Genomic DNA, 22260 nt, shown 5'->3' with positions numbered 1-22260 from the left:
TCTTTGCTAGTGTGTTCTAATAGAACTACTTTATTTTCAAGTCTTATACTTTCCACTTGTTCTAGTTTACGTTAAGGCCTTCCAAGCTTTCTAGTGGCTTATTGAGTTTTTCAGTCCCATCTTCACATAAATTTGAGTTCCCTGAAATATTTTAATCTTTTGACTAGATTCAGCTTTCAAATCCTGATCTTTTTTAGCATTTTATTTAGCCATTTTTTCTCAGGCATACTTTTCTAAGTAGCTACTAATGAGTTACTGCTATGCCCTTTAAGTGAAATGTGATGTTCATGTCTTTGTTAAACTCTGATTTATTTTTGTTCTTTTAAATACTTTATCTTAAAGTTGACCTAGCTAATTCTGATTGTACATTTCTGCAGGACTACTGAATTTGGGGAGGGGCATTTTGTCTTGACCTTCCATATTGTTTATGGTTTGTCTATATGATCAGGTGATGCAAACTTCTTTCCTTATTTGTGTATCTGACGTGGGACTCTAGTCTGCCTTGTTATTGGTAAGGACAAGAACATCTAGTATAGCAAATTTCATTACATTTTGTTCACTAGAACATTTTTTGTTTTGATATTTGCAAAATTCTGAAAGTCCCTCTTCCTTGTGTGTCCTTTTTAGTCCACGTGCAAATATAAATTTCCCATGCCTTTGGATTTATACACAGAATTAAGAGAACTTAGCTGGTGGTGGTGGCATATACCTTTAATGCAAGCACTCAGTAGACAAGGGCAGGTTCTCTGAGAGTTCAAGGACATCCCAGTTTACAGGGTGAATTCTGGTGCACCTAAGGCTACAAAATGAAACCATGTCCTGAAAAAACATGAAAAACAAAACAACAGCAAACTAAAATAAAACAGCAACAAAACAACAATAAAAGCAACAAAAAGAGTACTAGTGTAATAATGAATCTACTTTTATAGATTTACCTTTTAATTATATGTATATGTGTGTCTACGTGTGAGTTTGTACACATGAGTGAAATTGCCATGGAAGCCAGAAAATGTCATCAGATACACAGAAGCTGGATTCAGAGGCAGTAGTCATCCAACAAATTGCTAGGGTGCTGAGACACAAAATTGGGTCCTCTACAAGAACAAACTTCACACTTATCTACTGAACAATCTCTCCAGTTTTATATCACTTACTTGTGGAGCACCTATATTGTTATCTATGAAATTATATTACCAATAATGATATTTAAGGATTGTTTTCTACTGACTTATTATTAACATGCCCCTTATCAGGTCAGTGGTGATATCCAATTTTCGTTTGAATCTTACTCTTATTTAGGCTATTCAGGATATTTCCAAATACTTAGAAATCAACCTTGTTGAGGGCCATGAGTATCACCACAAATCATATGATCACCGACCTCAGTAAGTCAAAGATACTTTATTGAACATTTGTCGCAGGTCTTATCAATTATGGCTGCAGACAAGATTCAGAAGCTGAATGCTACGTGTAACCAGAATCCTACAGAGCTTTCGAACATAAAATTCACAAATACCTGTGAAAGTCCACTGATCAGGATTTATGGATAGTTGACTTCTTTAGGAACATATCTTTGTTTCCATTGGTTGGAATATTCATCTGTGGTGGAGGACTTGCCTTACCTAACATTGATATCTTACCTTGCTAACCAGTGGCAGGAGCCATATTGTATCTCTTGGGAAACATGTGTAAATGTTCTGTGAATGATTTCCTCAAGGATAGGACCTCAGAAATTCTCTTCGCCTTGGCAAGGACGAGTGAGAATGATACAGAGAATGACTTCATCAATCCTTAATGATGGGTCTATGATTTTTGCTTGCATAAAAGGTTAAATTTGTTAAAGTTTCCTTAGTTGATTGTCTCAAAATTGATAGGAATATTTGCGTAAGAAGGCAATGTCCTAGAAATATCAGCTACTTCTTCTGAGGACCTAAGTATGTCAAAACATTGTAGTAAGGGAAAGTTCAAAACCTACTAAGAGTCGGTAGGGCCTCACCATCAACAGTAAAGTATTTATTTTCAGGACAAGTTAATTCATTCTTAGGGTAAGTTAATAAATTTGCTATGTTCTTAAAAGAAATATAAGTTGTATACATTCATCTTTACCTTAGATAGGGCTTACGTAAAAGAAAGAAACAGTATCAGATGATGGAAAATGTTAATTTTTAGTTTCTGCTCTTTATGAAAAATTGTATAGAGTATATCAAACTGTAAAACTAATAAAGATAATGGCATAAAGACAACTTAATACCTATTGTGAGCATAATGAATTAGATTGTGACAAAATGCAAAATTGCTGTTAAAAGTTTGTGCTTGGGTTCGAATTCTTTTATTTTAACTGCATTAATGTTGCTGGTTGAAGCACAATTCAAATTGGATGTTCCTGTTTAGATATAATCATTTGGCTTGCAATTGAATAATTAAATCTTTCAGCTTGCAGTAGTCAGGTATGCTTAGCTATGACATAATCATTTAGGTTGTATTATCATACTACTTAGATATGGGTAAAGATTAACCATGGACCACAAGGAAATAAAGGGAACAAAAAATTAATAAGTACTGTTTGATATTCTTGGATAATGATTAAAGAAAAATCTAAAACTGCATATGTTTAAATGCTCTAACATTCTCTGTAAAAAAACAAAACAAAATATACATGGCTTGAGCTGTTAGAGACCACTTGTTTGAACTTCACCAGGAGGTCAGAGTTTTCCTTTAAGCTGACTTCATTTATCTGTAATGGACTCCAGCAAACCAGGAAGGACATTACCAAAGTACATGTCAAGTAGAATGTGAATTCTCAGGAAAGTCTTGGGAACTTAACACTTTATTAAGCCCCTACTCAAAATGAAAGTATTATTCTAAATGGCTTCTTATATTGGGGCAGATGTCTCTTTTATGTTGGGGTCAATTCATGGGGCACATTATAAAAGCAAAAATAATAAAAATAAAATAAAATCTCATATAAAAGTGGAGGAAATGTTGCCAGAAAGCTGGTTTGGATCCATGCTCATTGTGGCTACCTATGCAAAGCAGTTGTTAGTGACCTATATTGTGCCTGGTTTCCAAGAACACCAAAGTACGGAATTGATCAGAATAAATAATCAATTTGGGCATGAGAATATTTCCTATTAACATCACATGGAGAAAGTTTCCTTGTAAAAGTAGCAATACTATATGAGAAAGTTTCCTTGAAACATTAGTATGTAGAAAACAAAAAAACAAAAAAGCTAGTTAGACAAGGAGCAGTTACCCAGGCCTTAACAATCCCCTGTCTTAGGGAATATTTATTCAGAACCTATTCAGATCCTTTCCTCTTGTGAAAATGGCTTCTTTGCTATGACCCATTGACCTATTTAAGATGTACATATGTCTGGAAATGTAAGCCCTTGTAATTTGTGGGTGTATTCACATTTCGTGATGGTAATTTTTTGCTTTGCAAGACAGCTTTTTAATTTCATGTAATTCTACCTGTCATTTTGAATATATTTGGAAAAGGTTCACATCCTAAATTTTATTACTAAATTGTTAATAAGATTTCATTTCCAAATATTTTTTGTGCCTTTTTTTGCTATTAGAGATCTTCTATTTAAATATTTGTTTGGTGTTAGTTTTCTCTTTAGTGTGAGGTAAGGTTCTTTTTGATATCCAGTTTTCCTAACATACTTCATTACAAAGAGTATATTTCCAACTTTTTTAATGCTTTTGTAACCTAGTCAATGATCAATTTTCCCTATTAGGAAAATTTATTACTCAGCTTTGTATCTTATCTTTATAATCTGTCTGCCTTTATTCTGATGCAATATTACTTTTATTTGAAGCTTTGTAATATATTTTGCAATCAATTACCATCATTGTTCGTTTACTGCTTTAGATTGTAATGAAATTTTAAGATTTTTTTTGCCATTTTATATGAGGCCTTTTTGAAGTTTTGTATAATGATAGAACTGGTTTTGTATTTATGTTAAAAAGCAATATTGGAATTTCTTCAGTGACTTTGTTAAATCTGTAGAAAATTTTGAGTGCTATGAGCATATTAAAAATGTGACATATTCTAATGTCAAAATATAAGGTATATTTTATTTTAATGTCTTCTTTAATTTTACTAGTTAGTGGTTTTTAACTTTACAAGTACAATATGTTCTGGTTTTGAATAATTTTATACCTGATTAACTTACTCTTTTTGACTAAACTGGGTTTTTAAATATCCATTTGATTTTTAAGTTCTTTTATAGAAAATTTGTTTTTTTGTCCCTAGAAATATTAATGACTTTTCAATTTTATCATTTTATTGATTCTTTGTGAATTTAACATCATGCATCCCAACCTCACTCATATCCCTGTCAATTAATACCCAACCTCTGACCTTGTAATACATTCCTCAAAAGAGTAAAAACAATCCTGTTATGGCAGGAGTAGTGTGTCATACTGAATCACACATAATACCCTTTTGTACCCACATCTTTATTTGCAAATTTTCATTGAATTGAGTCATTCATTTGGTTGGAGGCCTCTGAATTCTGCTACACTCTCAACACTGGGTACTGTTTGGATAGCCTATTTTTGTCCTCTGTCATGGAGATCTTGCAAATTGGATCAGCAAGAATGGCCCTTCATTTATTCCAGTTGTTTATCAATGGGTTATTTGTTAGGGTGATCCAGATCAGAGCCCTCCATCTGGTCCTGGTGGTAGATGAGCTGGTCAGCCTGCTAGGTCTCCTGCTCCCATATCATCACAAGATCTTCAGAACTGCTTTGGGTACTCAATGCTGCAACAGGCAAGGTGCTGTGGCCAGCTCAACAGCTCTTGCCTTCGTGGCTGGCTCACCTGCAATTCCCAAAACAAGGCCTAACAATACTGTGATTTCTGGGCTAGGGGCACAGAGGATCACTTGAGTACTGCATGTGGTGAAGAACTGAGCTAACTCTTCTGCTTTCACACTTTCAGACCAGTTTTCCCATGATGTTCTTCCAATCAGTGGGGCCAGTTTTGTACAGCCTTCAGATATCAACATGGCAACACGCAACAGCCTAGGTGAGGGAGGCCTTCCCAGTATTTGGAGGTAGCAAACTAATGATACTGCAGTGCCAGATTCAGACATGGTCCACTGGTGGCAGCATAGGCCAGTACCATGCCATGCCCTCAGTGACATAATGGGCTTTTTACATTAGCTTGTTCCTAACTGGGCTCTAGTCTCCGAGTCTACTTGTTATATACACATACTTCTCATTCTCTTCATTCTTTCTACAACTTACTTACTCATCGTAGTGGTTCTCAGGGACTTTGGATGTTTGGGGTCATCTCAGAGGTACTTTGCCCTGTCCATGCTGTATGGAATTGGTCAGGGATCATGTTTTGTGTGCTCTGCCTGCTCAAGCCTGCTTAGCATCAGTCTTGGAGTCATGTCATGGTAACTCCCCACTGTGCCCAGGATTTTGATCATTATACTTGCTAATGAGAGAGATAATAATTGTGACTCTTAACACTATGCTGGTAAAGATTTCTAACATTGACATCTTTGTTTTATTCCTTATCATAGATGAAAAGCTATCTACCTCCTGTTGCCATTGAATATATTAGATGCAGCTCCACGGTCTATGAAATTCATGTGTTGAAGTGCACCCCCTTCCATACATATTTTTTAATTTACGGCAAAAAATGTTGAATTTGGTTAAGGGGCTTTTTGGCATCCATTAAGATATGATTTCTATACATTATTCCTTTTCTGTAGCATGTTGAACATTAACTTACATGTTGACCAATCACAAATTACTTCTGATTATGCTACATGATTTTTTTTCAGTTACTATATAATCAAGTTTGTGAGTTTGTGGTAATTTTGTTTGAGTAGTTTGAGTTTCTTAATTATTGTTGCATAAAAATGTAATCTACAAGTTTTACATCCTTATCTAGTTTTTATATTAGTGTAATACTGGAAGATTTTGATTACTGGTTAAATGGCTTTCTCTTAAATTTGTTCAGATTTGTGAACCATATTTTTATTAAAATCCATCCCAAGGCAAAATGCTAAAATGCATAAATAGTTTTTGTTCCTGATTCAAGCAACTTAACACGTTTTTATTTTATAGAACTATAGGTACAGTTTCTTCAAGGATCTCTTGAGGGTAAATTGTTTATGACTCAGTTCATTAAAGAAAGCTTTGAGGGAAATGCATCATTATAATAATATCTGATGCATTGGAATATAGAATCACAAGATTTAATATGATTGTAAATCCCTTCACTTTTTCTAAACAGTCCAGTACATTCTAACTGCACAAGAGTTGGCAAAATCATTCTTTATAATTTAACCTATAAATCAACAGTATTTCAAATTATAACCACAGTATAGTTTAAGACATTTATATTATTTATGCTAAATCCAGTTATCCTAAAATACTTAATATCATAGAAAGATGTGCTCAGTTTTTTGTTTCCTATCATAGGACCATTTCTGTGTCCTTTAAAGTCACATGCAGGTTTCTATTACAATCGCAGTTCTGTAAGCAGTACCAAACACTGTAGGGTCTTCTAGAAGACTTCATAAGAAATCATAATAGCCATATTATGAACTGCTATGAACATAGTGGAGCATGTGCAAAGACCATTCTTAATGTAAAGGTTTGTGACTGTTCAAATTTCAGAAAATAAATGGCCATGAGTACTCAGATGTAAATGAAACAAAGCTGTTATCATGCTCAAGATTGTGGAGCATGATTTAAGCACAGAGAAGAATGCTGATAGAATGTAAAAACCATTTCATGGAGAAGAATTTTGTGGTGTGTAGACTGTGTGACATAATGTAGGTATTGCACACCTCAACTCCTCAACTCAAAGCAGATGTGGTGACATTCCAAGTGACCTTCACAAGTCAGACAAAGTTCTAGCATGGAGGATGATAAGACTTCTAATACCTATCCATCCCTATATGAGGAGGGAGTGGCAGTTTCTGGTTGTTGAGCAAAGGGTCATTTTCCTTCAGGTACAAGGAGGAGCTGGCTCATAATGACCCTATATACATCTGTATGTGGGAAGGACTAAATATAGTCAGTGTGTTGTTAAAAAATAAAATTAAGAACAATGATAACAACCACCTGTCCAAAATCCTAACCATAATTTTTGTTATTTCATCAGATAAGTAATTTCCTTTTGTTAGATGATAAGTTAATACAAGATAGAAAGCCAATAAAGATTGTAATTAGAAGATAGAAGTATGATTAAACGTGTGGTAATCATATTATTTATGTCCTTTTATCTCTATCCACCCATATTTACAAATCCTCTAGAATATGCTATTCAGATATTAATTTTCTCTGTTGCTGTAGTCTGACTATATTTGTTACCCAAAATTAGTGGAAGGCTTTCAGACAATCACCAGGTTATCAGGTAATAACCATGGATGTGTTAATAATCTGTATTGCCTGCTTTCTATAACTATAATAAAACATGTAAGATATTTTACATACAAAGGGAGAAGCTTTATATGTTGTCTGACTTTCTTAGCATTCCAATTTCAGATTTGGTAGATCTGTCACTTTGTGCCTCTTATTACCATGCAGGATGGCAGGGATTGTGTGACAGTAAACTCTTATATCAAAGACTGAAAAGGAGGCAGAAATCTTGTAGTCCTTCTAAGGGACATACACTTAATGACATAAACCTCTCACTAGGCTCCACTTTCAGTTGGTCCATAGCCCCTTCCAGTTAATTTTGCTGGGCAACAAGCTAGTAACACTTGAGTTACATGAGCACAGCCAGCATGCAAATTTGCATCAGTAGATTCTGTAGAAAAGACCTGAAGAGATATAGCTCAGTCTTCCCATCTTGTGACCATTCAAAAGAAGGTACTTTTCTGAACCAGTGGCAGACTCTCACTATACACTGACTGATTTATTTTCACATATCACACTAAACAGAAAAGTGCAAATTGTCTATTTTTGGTAAGTTCTACAGTTCATGGTATTTCATTGTACAAGACAAAATAAACTAAGATGTTTACCAATTGATTGCTAACCTGAAACTGTACTGAATGTTTAACATTGAATACCCGTTTATTGATGCATAGTACATTTATGTATAGAAAAATATAAATGTTTTGCATAAATATTCTCCCTGTCTCTTACATGTTATTCAATATGAACATTCCACAAAAATCTATCATGAACAATATGGTTGAAATCTTATGGTATAAGCTTCATCAGATTTCTTGTAACCTTAATAAATGGTAAAATTTACTAGAGATTGGTAAGTCCATACGAGAAATCGTGTGACATTTAAACTAGCAAATTCTTTTGCACACAATTTAACACACAATTATTGATTATTGAATATTTTATTAAACATTAAGAAATCTTAGGGAATATTAATATTATAACATCACTATGTGTGCATTACATTATGCATATATATATATTTCTGCATGATAACAAACATCTATACACACACACGCACACACACACACACATATACACACACATGCACATGCACGCGCACACACACACACACAGACACATGTGTGCGTGTGTGTGTGTGTGTGTCCGTATATGTCTGTATATACAAGGCATATTGGATGCTGACTGTGATTAAGTGGCTCAACTGTTAGTAACTTGCTGTCCAGCAAAATTAACTAGAACGGACTATGGACCTACTCGGAATGGGGCCTAGTGTGAAGTATTTATAGCATTATGGGTATGACCCTGAGGACTGTAAGATTTCTCTTTCCTTTTTACACCATGATGTAAGAGTTAATTCTGCTATAAATATATGTACATATATAGTACATTGAGAAGGTTTGGTATTGAGACATTACTAGAAATACTTGTAAAATGGAAATTGGCACATATAGTTAGTCTACCTCATTATGAGCTCATCAAAGAAGATTGTCCTTGCAAGAAGTTAACAGAAACAAGCCAAATGTAGGATAATATGAAGTAAAAAATTATTATACTTTTCAATTGAAAAGAAATTATTTGAATTTAAAATATCAAAGATGAGTTCTTAGAAAAGAAAGGATTTTTAAGAATATCCAGTGAGACTAGAAATTGCAAGTATCCAATTTTGTTCAAAAACAGCTAAGGAGAGAATTTTTTTAGGCATGGAGCCAAACAAACAAAACAAGATACTTTCCTCCAAATGTCAAAATGAGAAATTACTTATAGTGTGCTTGAACTATACTCTTCTAACATCTGCAAAATTTTAAAGATTTTCATGTGGAGAAAAGGGACACAATGAATAGTAGAAATAAGTCCTGGAGAAGAATGAACAAATCTGGGAAACATTTTTTTTCGGTATCTGCAAAAGAATTTATGAAAAGTTTAGTAGCATCTGTGGTTAATGGCTAGATTTGTATTAAAAGGAGCAGTTACAAGGCTGGAAATTGATATTCTTGTTTATAGCCACATGTTTAAATCCATAACTTCTGCATTTTATTTGTTTCTATCTTCGATTATATTTTACATAACCCAATACAATTGTTGTGGTACTTGAATTAAACCCTCAACCAAGTATGTTGGTATCTGGTTAGCAATTAGCAATCTCTATTATTTAACATGTATTCTGAAGGGTGTGAATGAGTAACTATGAGAGATCTAAAGGAAAGAAATAGGAATTTCCCGAGAACAAATGTCTAGTGAGTCAACCATAGATTACAGAATAGGATTTATTTGTGCTAATTAGGTATGTAACTAACTTCATACTGTTGCCGAACCTTTAATTTGGAAGGAAGCAAATTTAAGTTTTTCTTTTTTTAATCAAAATGTTTTGGTAGCTTCTGTCACTACAGTAAAGATGGGTTTGGGCCCCTTCATTGTGGTCATTTTAGGACAATGTAATATCCCATAAAGTAGTCTGTGAGCTGATGTTTGCATATTCTGTTTGTTTAACTTGGTCATTTGTTCTTGTGACTCCACTGATTCAGTGATACCAGAGAAGTGAATGTTTACTTAACAGTCAGTCCTGTTAAACTTCACCGGTGCTTCTGTTGCAGAATAGCTGAAAATATGTGTGTGTGTGTGTGTGTGTGTGTGTGTGTGTGTGTCTGTATGTTGTTGATATTGTTGTTGTTTTAATTGCAACTGGTACATTGAACATGTCTTTGTCTATAACACTGGAACAACCACCTCTCCTGGCTACAGGGGTGTGTGCCACACAGTAATTTTTCTTTTTCTTTTGGAACTGTGATATAGGTTTTACACATATACATACACAAATGGGCATAAACACACCTACACACACATACATACAAAGCAGAAATGATTTCACAGTGATGTTATTGCACTTGTTCTTTATAAAAATACTGCAAATAAATGGAGTCTGTGTGGACAACCCATTCAGGAAAGTGCTGTCTCAGAATTTCTGCTCTCCATCTGGACATAATGGTGGCACCTGTAATTCTAAAATTGGGCATAGGTATAGAAAAAAGTGAGACTATCAGAGCCTCCTGGCCATTCATCTAGCCAACATACAAGCACTTCATTTAGTGATAGATCCTGTCTCAAAAGTATATGATGGAATGTGAGCAAGGAAGATACTTAGTGTCAACTTCTGTAAAACAAAGCCATGTGCAACACACACTTTTGCTTACAGAGTTCTGCACACTTGAGCACACATATAAATCAAAAGTAAGCTTCAAAAAAGAAAGAAAGGTGTTTAGGATAACACTTCACATTTCTAAAGACAGTTCAAACTGAGAAATCAATGAGTCGAATCTCAACATTTCAAATGTTGGTGAAAGTCGGTGTCTCCTGATAAGTTTGATTAAAGATAGAAAATGAAGGGTCCACGTTCTTAGCATCTGATACTGTTCTATAACCTATGCCCTTACACACATTCCAGAGTATTCTAAGTCAAGAAGCCATGGGGTATATTTTTTAACAGCACCACATTTGGATTTCTAGAGAAAGCATTCATTTGTTTCTTGATTATGTCACAAGTCTTCCATAGCTGTCCTGACCTGAGAAAATAATTCATATATTTGATGTCCTATTTTTAAATATTTTGAATAGATAGATAGATAGATAGATAGATGATAGATAGATTGATAGATAGATAGATAGATAGATAGATAGATAGATAGATAGATAAATTTGTAGAGAGTTTGAATCATTGATAGGTCACTGTTCTCTGAGGATATGACATATATGCACGGTAGGTATCTCATTTAACATAAGATGGGCACAAAACCAAGTGCACATTGCTGCACACACCGTTCTGGTGGATTGTTAATTTGATAAAATGGAAAAGAAGTAGTGAGATGTGATGTGTTCCCAAAAGAAGTTAAAGGGTGGAATTTGGGGTAGAAATGATCAAAATACATTGTTAATTGGATAGTCTAAATAAGGCTCTACCATATATTTGTAGTTTTTCATCCCCTCATTGAAATTTACTTTGTTAACTTCTGATTGACATTTATCAAGCAACATTAAATAAGTTTAGGCAAAATGGATTTTTAAACAACCAGAATACTAATTAAAATATTTATCTGTGCAGGTGGTTTTGCTTCATTGTCATTTTTTAAAATAAGGATGAGTAGATAGAACAGAATAATTAGGGAACTGTGTATACTTGATAGGATCTCTAAGAAAATTGAGGCTTTTATACTCAGGAAACACCTGCAGCTTTTCCAAAATAATGACTATAACATAGGTTCAAGTGCAGTTCCTCTGAGGAACTATGATGTCTTTTCATTTCTGTCTATAGTAGGAGTGGTGTGCCATAATATAGAAAATATATTACTGAGGTTCTGAGTTATACAATCTGAATTCACAGTTTCCTTCTTATATGAGGTTGAAGAATTTACTAATCTTTCCTTTGCTTCCATTTCTTTTTCAGTGAAATGAGAGGAGAAATTTCCCTATCATTGTTGGCATGGTTGCATGAAATAATTTATGTGAGCCTCATTTTGAATGTCAATGGCACAGAAATCTAATTTAGATTCTTTGGTTGGGAAAACTGAAAGAAATGGCCACACATATTTGTAATAGAAGTGGTTTTATATGTTTCCCAAGAATCGTAATCTCCCCTAAATATTAACATTTTCTCTCTTTAATGTTCACATATTGTCCAAAATCTAATTTAAATTTCTTTTTTTCTGACTTGCTTTAAAACTAAGAATCCATTTTTAATTTTATTATGTAACATATTTGAAATCTTGATTGTAGAATTCTTACTGTTTTCCATTCATTTTTCCAGTGTTGTTGGCTTGACCATTGTATGTGATTTAGGAATATTATGTTTTTTTTTTATTATGAAACCATCATGGAGTACATAAATTTGAATTGTTGTGAAGTTACTCAATGACCAAGATATTTAGAACCACTTTTGTCTAGTGATTCATTGTTTACAAAAATTGCCTTATACCGCTTGTGGCAGGATCTCTATGGAGATAAGAGAGATAGTGAGACTGGCAAGATGACTCATTTGGTAAAGTTCTTTCTGCATAAGTAAGAGGACATGTGTTCCATCCCTAAGACCCATTTAAAAACAGTACTACATAGTGCTTTAACCCTGTGCTGACAGAATATGAGAGCAAGGTCCCCCTGATTTTCAAACCAGAGAACACAAGAACACAGGCTCAGTGAGTCTATGTCTCAAAAAATTAAGATAGAGAACAATTGAAAAATATATACAATATGGACTTCTGGCCTTCATTCTCTCTCTCTCTCTCTCTCTCTCTCTCTCTCTCTATCTCTCTCTCTCTCTATCTCTCTCTCTCTCTCACACACACACACACATGCATGTACAAAAATGGAGACTGTGTGTGTGTGTGTGTGTGTGTGTGTGTGTTAGAATTTTTGGATATGAATTATGCCTCAAAACCTCAAGTGCTCAAGGCTTGATCCTCAATATTTAGGTATAAATCTTGAGAGATGGTTGTGTGAGGGCTTCTGGCATTATATATGGATAAATTGACTAATGTGGGAAGACATTTATGAGGTAAGTCATAGCAAGTAATTCATTGGGCATGTGCCTTTGAAGGGTAGATCTTTTCTTTGTCTTTGGTAATGTCCTGTATATGCTGCTACATAGATACTATGAAGTAAGCTGTCATTCTCTACCAAAGTCTTCTGCTGTAGTGCTCTCATTCTCTTCATGCCCATAAACAATGGACTGCAAACACTTACATTATGGGTGAAAATAAACCTTTCATCTTTCAAGGTATATCACACAGATATTTTGTAAAAACAGTATAAAAGGAAAAAATTGTTCAGGAAACGTGATGACATTTTTATCTCATTTATTTATTTTTCTGTATTGTCTGTCATCGATGGGAAACTCTGGCCTATATTCCTATTTGGTATTTGAGTATTTTCTCTTTGTTTCAGATTTTATTTTATTTCATGCTTATGAATATTTTGTTTGTCTGTCTGTTTGAATGTATGTCGGTATATCTGTAAGTATTCCGTCATGTGTGGGCCTAATACCCACAGAGGTCAGAAGAGAGCTTTGGAGTCCATGGATCTGGAGTTGGCTATAAGATGCCATGTAATTGCTACTAATCATGCCCAGGCCTTTTGAAAAAGCAGCAAGTGCTTTTTTACTACACAGCTCTCTCCTCAATAACAAGCTATTTATTGTTTATACAAGTATATACTTTATTTCCACATACATAGCAAATATATACTATATATGGTATAACTATAATGCAGAAAGCATGGAAATTATATCATAATTCAAATGAGGAGTTAGATAATTTAAACACATCTAACAAATGCTCCATGAAGTAAAACAAGCCTGGCTGTAGGTAGCAACGATAATTAGAGGGCATCTGGCATGCAAGTCCTCAACCTACTGCATAGCAGAGTATCACAGTTCCCTGAAGACTGGATAACTTCCATAGAGGATTCACAGTTGGATTCGGCATCGAGGTCCCTCTTCATCAGGAGACATTTTCAGACTTATAGAAACTACTTCTCCCATAAGATTTTCTGTCCACTGCAGTGGTGTCACCTAAATCAATGGAAGATCTATTCCTGTCCCAGGATATTTCCGAGTTCTTAGAAGACCCATAGGAAACCATCCAAATGTCAGATCCTGCAGCATCAGACCCTGTAACTGAGGCCCATGCATTAGCCATTCCGTGGCCCCTGTCATCTTCTGTCCCTTCTCAAAAACTTACTGAGGCAACTATGGCTTCTGACTGGACTTCCTGCAATCAGGGACAACCAAGTCTGTTATGTGCATGTACTCCACTTCCCTCAATAAGCTATTCTGCTAGCTGGTGAAGACATGTCTTATGCATTTGTGGGTCAGCTACACACCACCAGCTGATACCTGTGTCCTTGCAATGGCCATCTACAAGAAGTCACAACACAGGACTGAGGTCAGGAGTCTCTGATCCCACCATGATAGTGATTGCCTGACTCCTCCCCAGCATTTTATCTGGGATGAAGGTAATTTATTTGCTGAGTATCTGGATGCTAGGCAGACATTTCAGCACAGTGTGATGGTACCGTATGAACCACCTGAGGTTGACACATACTATACTACCACCCAAACAAGTACATGTGTAATAACTCCTGCATGAACTGCTAACCTTTCCTTTCCAGCATCACACCAGAAGGAAATCTCCAGTGGGAAGCTGTTATTACAGAATAGCTTTGAGGTTCATGTTTGTGCCTGTCCTTGGAGAGACCATTGTATAGAGGACAAATTTTCTAAAAAAAAAAAAAAAAAAAAAAAAAAAAAGGAAGAGCATTGCCCAGAACTGACCCTGTGATGTGCTAAGAGAGCAATGTCCATCATCACAAGCTCCTTGCCCCAGCAAAAGAAAAAATTACCACTTTATGGAGAATATTTCATCCTTAAGATCTATAGGCATTAGTGCTTTGAGATGTTCCTAGAGCTGAATGAGACCTTTGAATTAAAGGATGCGTGTAGGTTGATACCTATATGTAGTTGAGAACTGGCACAAGTTAGGTCAGGCCATGATTAGACAGTAAAATAATAGAGGCAGGAACAAAGCTTTCGTAAGCTGGGAGAGAAGGGGAAGGGGGAAAAATCAAGATGGATATGGAGAAGGATGACCCAGATCCAGGTGGTCTTGAATTGCCAAGGTAGTAAGGATGGATTTCTGTAGGCAAATTTATCTTTTCTAGGGGGAAGGTTTATATTCTTATTAATTGATTTATTGTTTATTGTGTAGATATATTGTGTACTGAGAATTTAACATATAAATATGATTGTTGGTTTGCCAAAAAAAAGTGCCATATGAACCCGTTGGTTTTGGCACTAGAAAGAGTGGAAAGAGTGCAAGATACCTGACAGTGCTATGTGGCCTTTCGGGTGTCATTGCTAATGCAAGTTAAAGGCTTCTTAGAGAGTATTTGGGGGCAGTGTGGAGCTGTTCAGATAAAAGTACCGCACGAGTGCCAACACTAACATGGGATAAAAGGTTACCAGTATTTTAATATTTACTGCAACAGATGTCCATGCACCAGAGGAATCAGGAGACAGCAGGGCTCACTTCAGCTACCTGAAGACTAAGAGCAGCCAGTCTACTTCCCACCATTAAAAAAAAACAAAACAAACAACAAAATAAAAACCAAGAGAAGTTTTTTAAAAATTTAAAAAAAATAAAAAAAAACAATGATCAAGAAAATGGGGCCTGACTCAGACTGACAGTCTCTGTATCCTGTCCCTATCACCAACCTCCCCTTCACCTTTTTTGACATTTTATGACTTTAGAGTTTGTTATGAGAACTGACTAAACAATGCTGGTCCCTTCCACTACCTTCTTTATCTTGTAGAAAGTACTCAGCCCCATCTATGAGTATTAATTCCTGGCCCAGGTTGGGGGATGGGTAGGTAGTTGCCACGTCGTTGCTGGCCCAGAAAAATCCTATCAAGTCAGTTGTTGGACTCTGGCACCTAATGTGAAATTTCACCCTATCCTACAACCTGTAAGATTCTTGAGTCCTCATAGAATATCTATCCTTCAGGACCTATTTTCCTTCTACTCTGCAAAGACTGTCTGCAATTATGCATCCCCTATCTTGTATCCCACTTTTTACCCCCTTTTATGTATTAATTTATTATTATACAATAAGATTTTATTATAACTTGTAAAAAAAGAAAAAAGAAAAATAATTAAAAGCATGGATTTGTGTTGTTTGCATTGTGACTGGCTCATTGCTAAGGAGCATGCTCTTCTATTTCAAAAGAACCAAATTTGCTCCCCAGCATCCATGTCTGATACCCATCTATATTTTCTAATCTTCTTGTCTCAGTTGGCATTTGCAATCACATGAAAAACCCAAATATAAGCACACAGATGTACATATTTAAAAGTAGAATTAAAAAGCCACATGGGAAAAGAAGCACAACAACTTAAGATCATAAGAAAGTGGTTTTCTAGCACTGTCAGTCCAGTGAACTGTGATTTAAGTTCAGGATTCAATCATTCAATAGAGTAACTTACTGTGCAGACCTGAGGAGAAGTTTGGGCAGAGTGTAGCCAGTTGGTCCAGCACTAGTGAGAGTGTGTGAGAGAACATGCTAAGATTCCAATTCAGTTAAATGCTGCTGCATGAGTAAGAGTAGACTAAAATAATGTTGACTTTGCTGTGGCAGCCAATTGTCTATAGTGCAGTGGTTTTTAACCTTTCTAAGCAGTGATCCTTTAATACATGTTGTGGTGACTACCAATTATAAATTATTTTTGTTGCTACTTTATAACTGTAATTTTGCCCCAGTTATGAATCATTATATAAAGATCTGATATGAAGGATAGGGATCTTTGAACCCCCAAATAGATTTGGAGCCACAGATTGAGAACCACTACTATAGGAGCAATTAAAAGAGCTGTGAGTTTTGTAACTGTTCTTAAGAGAATGACTAGAAGATCGTATAAAGAAAGAAGAACTATCTGTTACATACCATCTATGCTTATGTAATCATCTTCCATCCAAGATAAACAACTACCTGTCAAAATTATATGTGTAAATTTATTTATATTAAAAATGTTCAGTGATTAAAATATGTGCTAATTCCAAAAAAATACATGATTGCTGTTTACATTTATGTCTGCATTACATATTATAAATAATATAGAGATGATTTTAATTTCAGGGGAGAATGATGTGAGCTTTGTAATAATTCTAAGCAATTTTGTGTAAGATACTTTCGCTTCTACAAGTTTTGGAAACTTCAGTATCAAGGTACAAGTTTCTCATAAAATGTTCTTTGAGAATTGGTAAGATAAATCAGTGGGTAGAGGGATTGCCACCAAGTATGTTAACCTGAGTGAAGTCACTGGAATCTACATAGTAGAACAGAACATAGTTTTCCTGTGATTTGCACTCATTGGTACACACAGACACACACCTGCCCATACACACAGACACACACACACATACAGACACACACACACACACACACACACACATTAACTTTATGAGTGGTATGCATAACTGAAAGATTTAAACTGTTTTACATCCCAGGACGATGGACTGGAGCAATGGTGGTGGTTGATGTTTTGCATTTATCATAATAACTAAGAAAACTTACAAAACTGACCATGATGATATGAACTAGGCTATTCCTTCACTCCTGATCTTCCTGAAGCTGATGATTTTACCTGTGTCTGCATCTTTGTTACACGTTTGCAGAATGGGAAGTAAAGTATTTGGCTTAAAATGTTTTGAAATTTGAATGAAGTAAGATCTAACATTGCAGGAAACAGCCTGGAGCATTCTAAGTGCTCAGAAAGGGTAGGAGTTTAACATAAATGTACTCCTGGGTTTTAGCTCCTGGATCTAATGCAAGCTACAATCTCTCTGTTTGGTCTCAGTTATTAAGGCTTTTGGTTATCCAACTCCTTTGCCATTTGTTATATTTCATTGTATCTCTCAACACAGGTTAACTTATGTCATCCTCATTATCCCTCATCTGTCCCTGTGGCTCAGCTGACTGAATGTTTTTCCTTCTCACATCACACTTTATTAGAGATTTTGGAGCCCTTCCCTATTTTGCATTTGTCAACTAGCAGTTCAAAGTTGGTCATATTAAGAAATTGTGTGTAAGGGATGGGGAGATGGAAGATGGCTCAGTGGGTAAAGTATTTGCCACACAAGTAAACACCTGAGTCTAGATTCCTAGAACCTATTACAAGCCATACACAGTAGAACATGTATGTAAAACATCTGCTATTGTAGCAAGATGGGAGGCAGCAATGGAAGCATCTCTAGAAACTTGGAACCATATATCCTGGTATTCACAGTGGCAAACAACAAGGAATCCTATTTCAAACAAGATATAATGCAAAGATTGATACCTAAACTTGTCTTATTACCTCTACACAAACATAATGGCACGTTCACACCCTCTCTGTAACCTCTCCACACAATACATAAATAGCATTCCCATACACATGAAGCCACATGCTTAATAAATAGAAAGATTAAACACTAATGAAATAAAAATAACTTATGTGGCAAAATATTTTATTCCGAAGCTACATAATCTCTTATATTATAATCAATTTATATAAATTTATCAAAATGCCTCTAATCAACAACTTTTATCGATGAATCCAACAGTTTTTACCATTTCTGACTTACTAAAAAGTTTATAAGTCTATGAGACTTTTGGGGGGAGGGATTAGAACAAAACCATATCTTTTTATTTTTTATTTATTTACTTTTACAATCCTGATTTTATTCCCTTCCCGATCCCCACTCCCCAGGTTCCATATCTTATACCTCCTACCTGAACCCCTCCTTGCACTGACCTCCCTCAACATGGATGCCCCTACCCCAGCCACTGAACCAGACCTCTAAATATCCTGTGGTGTGCAGTCTCTTGAGGATTAGGTGCATCTTCTCTGACTGAACCCAGACCCGAGAGTCCTCTGCTGTATATGTGTTAGTGTTAGAGGCCTCCTCTCAGTTGGTTTATGCTGCGTAGTTAGTGACCTAGTGTCTAAGATATCTCAGGGGTCCAACTTGTGGTTGTTTTCTTCTCCTTCTCAAGCGGAACGGAAGTATCCCCACTTGGTCCCTTCAGCTTGTTGACCTTTTTTACTTCTGTGGACTGAATCTTGTGTATCCTGTACATTTTTGACTAATATCAACTTATGAGTGAAAAAATATTGTGTATGTCCTTTTGGGTCCGAGTTATGTCACTCAGATGACATTTTCTAGTTCAATCCATTTGCCTGCAAAACTCAGGCTGTCCTCGTTCTTAATAGCTGAATAGTATTCCATTGTGTAATGAACAACAGTTTCTGTACCCATTCTTCTGTCATGGGACTTCTGGATAATTTCCAGTTTCTGGCTATCACATATAAGGCCATTGTGATTTGTTGCCCTGGCTGAAGTCTGTTGGGTCTTCAGAGGAGCAGTCAAATTGTTGTCATGTGATAAGCTGTTATTTGGAGGGGTGTCAGTGGACTGTGGGTGCTATTTCCTTATGTGTAGCCATACTCCAGGGAGGCTTTCAGTATTTTGGGTCAGTTGCCCTGCATGCCTCAGAACACCTTGGATGTCTTCACACTATGGTGTCAATTGCCCTGTATACAAAGGAACTCCTGGGATGCCTTCAAGTTGTCCTGTCCTGGGTGCAGTGGTTCTCCTGGGGTGTCTCCAGTTGTGATGTCAGATGCCCTGGGTACAGCAGATATCCTGGAATGCCTCAGGATGTGGTATCAAATGTTTAAGTAGAGTCATTCTTATGGTCAGGATGTTATGTCAAATGTTCTGAGTACAGTGTGTCCTATGGTATGTCTGAGGATATAGTCTCTACCTAGAAGCAGACTTGCTAGCAGTCTGTCCCAGCAGAAAGAATCAGGTGGAAGGGGAATGGTATTCAGCAGGTGAGGGTTTGGGGAAGTGGTAGGTCCCTGAGTCCACTGTCCCACAGCAGCTGCTGTGGGGCTTGGGAGTGGGGTGGCCTCCTCCCAAATGCTGAGTATAGTTGATCCTCTGGTATGTCTGAAGATATAGCCTCTTCCAGTCTGTCCCTGCAGAAGAGACAAGGTGAAAGCCAGAGTCATACCTTATCCACAGTCTTGATATCCAGAACCTTGAGCCTAGCTCTGGCTCTACTTTCCATATGACTTTGAATAAGTAAATTTATCTTTGAGCTCTTCCTGATCATTCTTCAGAAAATTTTGTTTTAAATTTTATTCTTTTCTAGTAAAAAATTTAGTGCAAATAGAATGATTTTAATTTAGTGCTCACATACCTCTTTTCTAAGCCTGTGGTATGTTCTAGAGAACCTTGGCTGGTTTAGTTTAAGGGACCTCATCAATGAGACATTTATCATTTGTTTGGAGCAGCAGCTTCCTTAATCTTTTACATTTCAACCTCTTGCTCTTGGGTTCAATTATGCTGAATGTGCAGGAAAAAGAACAATGAACAACACTATGGAAATGTTCAATCCTGATGTGGCTGAGTAGCTTTTAATCATGCTATTAAGTGTATCCTCTGATGTAATCATCCTGACTGACAAGCAGTAAGACCAAGATGGACGTTGATAAATGTCTGTTATTATCTTGTGATATGGATGATGTTGTTTTTTTCTCTAAACGTTAGAGTTTTTTTCCCCAGAAGTGATAGGCTGTTTATAATGAGCCTTTGTGCACATGCATATACATGTTCATGAATACACCTGTATGTGGGGATAGAGGTTTATGTTGACTGTGTTCCTTAGTCACTACCCTTCCTATTTAGTTTTTTCAGCAGGATCTGACATTGACCCCAGAGCTTCCTGAATAAGTTAGTTGGGCTGCCAGGTATGTATTGCCTTCTGGCTCTGACTGTCCACTGTTGGGATTATAGACATACTATCTTATCTCCCTTGGCTTTTAACGGACAAGTCCTCATGTTTGTTCAACAAAATGACCTGATGACTCAGTCATAGCTCTTTCTCCATTGAGTGTCATCTTTTCTCTTACACCTACCCTTTGCTGCCTCTAATTTTGTTCACACAGTGAAGTTATCACTTGATTTCAGAACTCCATTGGCCACAGCTTTCTCCCTTTCTTTCTACACCCATGCCCTTCAGTTATAGTCAGGATCAGATGATGTTTTGTGCATGCAGATTCCTCTTATTCCTAAAGACAGTGAGGGAGTTAAGATCCCTTTTGCTTGGGATCCATACCAACATATGTAGTTCTTGTATCAGGAGTGTTTGCTGAAGTCTTCAACATGTATCCTTAAGGAAGTGCAATGTTTCCATGAGACTTTCTTTAAGGATTCTTGGGAAAAAGTCAGTGTCTAGCTCTGAATTCTATTTAGATGCATACCAACTCATATTTATGATACACATAGCAGAAGACATGCTCACTCTTCTTCCTCTGGATCTTTGGAAGCACCACAACAGCATTGATACATTGTACTATGATCTTCACACAACATAGACTTGAGAAATTGTTAGCAAGGTGATTGTGCATGCTTTTATATTCTTTGTGAATTATTATTTATATTTAATCGTTATTGATATCTGGCACATACAAACACATACACAGAGAGAGACAGAAAGACATAGAGAGAGAGACGGAAAGACAGAGAGAGGGACAGAGAGAAGAGAATTGAGCACTTGCTTACTCAGTGGTGCACCTTTCTGGAGAGGTTATTGAAGCTTTATGAGGTGAAGTCCTATAGAAGGAAGTAAGGCACTGGAGGTAAGTCTTGAGTGTTGATAATTCACATTCACTTTTTGTTCACTCCTTTCTTCCCTAGTGTGGATTTTTTTGAAATAATGGGACCATTTATCCTCCTACTCATGCCTACATTTCTTCTCTATCATGATGGACTTAAGAACTACAATTAAAAATAACCTGTAGTCCTTTAAGTTGAATTTTTCAGAAATTTATTATTATTTTTTATCTTTATTAACTTGAGTATTTCTTATTTACATTTAAATTTATTATTATTATTATTATAATCACAGCAACAAGAAAGGATCTAAGGGTGATATTTAATCTTATTCATTGTTGAATTTGTGGGAAGGGGTGAATTTGTTAAAAAGAGTTTAGGGAGGTTACAAGTGATTAGTCATGAGAATAGCTACTCAAACATTCTCAGTATAGCTTTCCAGTGAACACATGAAAGGGGGGCATTAACTCAGATGTGAAGAGCTGGGGCTAGAGCACATTTTGGGATAGGGCTTCTCTTTAATGCAAACAGTCCTGGTTCTACTGCCAGCATGATATATACTGGACATAGTAGTAGAAACCTTTATTTCTGGTACCATATGAATGGAGACAAAAAAAATCAGAAGTTCCCAGTCATCTTTGATTAATAGTGAGTTTGAGACCA

The 22260-nt window shown here is 36.0% G+C and overlaps 1 protein-coding gene and 1 pseudogene across 1 annotated transcript in view; both read left to right on the top strand.

Annotated features, from left to right (window-relative positions):
• The window catches only part of Cntnap5bl1 (contactin associated protein family member 5B like 1), a 985855-nt gene that overhangs the window by 768847 nt on the left and 194748 nt on the right, over positions 1-22260 (top strand).
• Positions 13772-15619, top strand: LOC148001532 (cellular tumor antigen p53 pseudogene; annotated as a pseudogene).

This window comes from Rattus norvegicus, chromosome 13 (genome assembly GCF_021556685.1).
Source record: "Rattus norvegicus strain SHRSP/BbbUtx chromosome 13, alternate assembly SHRSP_T2T, whole genome shotgun sequence".
NCBI lineage: Eukaryota > Metazoa > Chordata > Mammalia > Rodentia > Muridae > Rattus > Rattus norvegicus.
The sequence above is the reverse complement of the archived record's forward strand: the minus strand, read 5'-3'. Positions and strand labels throughout refer to the sequence as shown.